A 2660-nucleotide genomic window follows, 5' to 3' on the forward strand; every position below is an offset into this window, starting at 1 on the left:
TTTTATTATTATTAGAATATTTTTAGGTCCTCGTTTTATTTATCGAGAGCTTTAAGCGCATTTATGCCCAGTGGTCAGGGTTTGGTTTGTAATGAGTAACTAGCATTCTAATCAGTATTGTTATATTTAAATTTCATGAGAAATAACGGTTATAAGCCAGTAAATCAATAGATGGCAAGATATAGCGTGGTAGGGCAAAGAATTCATGGAAAGAAGTTGTCAATAGAGATAGTATCACACTTGGAATTGGTAATTGGCAAGCAAAAGGCAGCGATAGAGCCAGCTACAGGCGCCGACTGAGGGAGGCCATGAATCATACTTGATCCATACGGCCAACGAAGTTAGTAAGTAAGGAAATCAATGGATAAGGCAGTAACTTGTCAGTATTTAGCTAATGCTTCAAACCCAAGCTCTCAACAATGTCTGGTTGCTGAGATCTCGCGCCCCAGCCTGCCAGCCACATAGCCGACCCAAGTGAAACTATAAGCGTCATTTTAATCAAAAATTAATGCTAGAATTTACATAAGCTAAAGATGAACTTAATATTGAAAGAAACAACATGATGATCAAAACTCGACGATAATCCATTTGAAAATTCAATTGAGCACTGTGCAGAATTTTATTTCAAATTTGCTTTATAACAAAAAAATTTATAAAAATTTTGAGGTTAAAATTGTTAATTTCATTTAATTATATTTAAATGCCAAAAATTTTGTATTTTTTTCTCTACAATTTCCTTGCTTGCGTTCAAAAATAAAACAATTATTTCAAACTATTTTGTAGATAGATTTACTTTTAATTTAGGGAGACCAGATGATTTTCGCAAAATATCGGGACACTTTTTGGGAAAAATTAGGACACTTTGGAGGTTTATTGGGATGCAGCAGCAAAAGAGAAGAATATAGTAGTATCTTGGCAACAATACAGTAGATGGCCGCCCTAATTATATATGATAACAGTAGTTTTTTTGGAAAAATTCAATAAATTCCTCTCAAAAAGTCATTTTAATGTAAATTTAAATTTCTGCTTGTCATGCTTGATAGGGCTTTAACCTAGTGAATAAGTAAATAAGCAAGATTAAAAGGTGATCCTCGGCTTGTAGAACAGCCAATAAGCTTGTACACTATATACAGCTATTAATAAGCTATATATAGCTACTTCTGAAGATTCATCTCCTAGAACACATTCTTATTTCCAGTATGCTTTATAAAGGTCCATATAAATTTGACTGAACTTGGATCTCGATTTGGATTTATTGTCAATTCATTTTTGTATTCACCATCTGGCCAAAAATTTCCTGAATTTATAACTGGAATTTTTGAATTTTGTGAATTTGGACAGTCCCAAGGTGTTGATGTGATATTGTATGCAGCATATGTAGCTTGAATTGGACATTTATGACAAAATTCTGGAAACATTTTGTTACATTCGGATAGCAAATAATGATAATTTGAAGCTGTATTGTCATAAAATTTACAAAAATCGACATCTTTCATGTTGATTAATTGATGATAATTTCGGGAATTTTCTGATTTATAGGAGACCTTCAAGTCATACTATTTAAAACAAAATACTTAAAAACTTTACTAATTTAACGATTATAAACTTAAAAATACTTACATACATTTTGCTAATATTCTTTAAAACTACACCTTCAATCTCCATGACAGGTTCATTTTTGGTTCTAAGAGCAAGTTTGCATTTTGTCAAATTTAAATATTGAGGTATTTTATTTTTGCATTCAAATCTTGTAAATTTGCTGCAAAACTGTTTTAGTTTATTAATATTAGAATTCTATTAAATAATTTGAAAGTCTTCGTGTTATTGATCGAGGTACTTGAGCGCATTTTTGCCTCAGTATTTGGTTAGAAATCAGTTAATCAATAGGATCCAAATCAAAAATTTCATGAAAAATAACAGTAAATTTCTTTTTGAAAATTAACGGCCAAAAAAGATTTAAATTTTTAATAGGTTGAAAACACGTGTCATGGAAAATTGAAAAATCATTAATTAATAGTTTAAAGCTACCAAACCAAGTTATAAGCCTGTAACTCAATAGATCTAATCCAATTCTTCAAACTATTCAATCTGGAGCTCTCAACTTTGTCTAGTTTCTGAGATTTCACTTCTAACACAGTCAGTCAGACACCCAGCAGACCAAAGTGAAACTATAAGCGTCATTTTAATCGAAATAATCAATAATAGAATTTACATAAGCTAAAGATGAACTCAACATTGAAATGAACAACAAGATGATCAAAACTCGTCGATAATCCATTTGAAAATTCAATTGAGCACTGTGCCGAAATTAGCTTCAACTTTGTTTTATAACAAAAATTTTGATAAAATTTTTAAGGTTAATTATACGTAAATGTCAAATATTTTGATTTTTTTCTCTACAATTTCCTTGCTTGCGTTCAAAAATAAAATAATTAGAAATATTTAAAACAATTTTTATATTTTGGAAATCTCAATAAATTCCTCTTACAAAGTCATTTTAATGCAAATTATAGTTTTTATTAAGTAAATAATGAAGAATACTTTTCATGTATCGAAATGATTCTCATTTGTTATCTCCAACACGTTTTTTTGTTGCATTTTTCTTTGGAAGTAATGCTCTTAAAAGTGCAATTTGACCGGCTGGCTGCCTGGCTGACTAA

General features: G+C 30.2%; 1 long non-coding RNA gene across 1 annotated transcript; it reads right to left on the reverse strand.

Annotated features, from left to right (window-relative positions):
* Positions 1-741: 741 nt before the first annotated feature.
* Positions 742-2288, reverse strand: LOC139092082 (uncharacterized). Its single transcript, XR_011544569.1, has 3 exons — positions 2213-2288; positions 1621-1767; positions 742-1556 (listed from the first exon to the last, which is right to left on the reverse strand). It is a non-coding gene; the product is annotated as an uncharacterized lncRNA (long non-coding RNA).
* Between the last annotated feature and the right edge of the window lie 372 nt (positions 2289-2660).

The sequence above is a fragment of the Chironomus tepperi genome, unplaced genomic scaffold, assembly GCF_022539635.2.
Source record: "Chironomus tepperi strain 1889 unplaced genomic scaffold, CSIRO-AGI_Ctep_v1 contig_292, whole genome shotgun sequence".
NCBI lineage: Eukaryota > Metazoa > Arthropoda > Insecta > Diptera > Chironomidae > Chironomus > Chironomus tepperi.